The following is a 480-nucleotide window of genomic DNA, read 5'->3' as shown; positions in this document are numbered from 1 at the left end:
CCCGTTGACCTACATTCCATTGATGGATGTCGCATGACGACAGTAGTGTTGTGAAATATCCTACCAATCGCATTAACGGTTATCTTGTAGGGTTGAATCGACACGATCGATTTACGTACGAAGTTCAGCATGACATAATATACAGAGCTGCCATGATGGATGACTCAGGTGTTATTTGTAAATATACTGATTGAAATAAGGGAACACTCAGTTTTAGACATAGTAGAATGATATGTTGCAATGGGTTACCAGCCTTGTCTACCAAATACGCGATGGAAACACGTCGTTATTCGTTTTAGTTTTCATAATCCTAATTATTTTTTAGTTGTTACGACAAAAAGTGTCTGGCATTAACTGCATCATTGCTGCCTCCGGGATGGTCCATTTAACTACCTGTAAGTCGTTCGTAGAATTACACTGAGTGAGGGAGTGAATGTTTCAACATTCAAGGTGAGGTGAGGTGAATTGGGGTTTAACGTC

Source organism: Haliotis cracherodii, unplaced genomic scaffold (genome assembly GCF_022045235.1).
Source record: "Haliotis cracherodii isolate W230 unplaced genomic scaffold, xgHalCrac1.p SCAF_1, whole genome shotgun sequence".
NCBI lineage: Eukaryota > Metazoa > Mollusca > Gastropoda > Lepetellida > Haliotidae > Haliotis > Haliotis cracherodii.
This window is presented reverse-complemented; position numbering follows the sequence as displayed.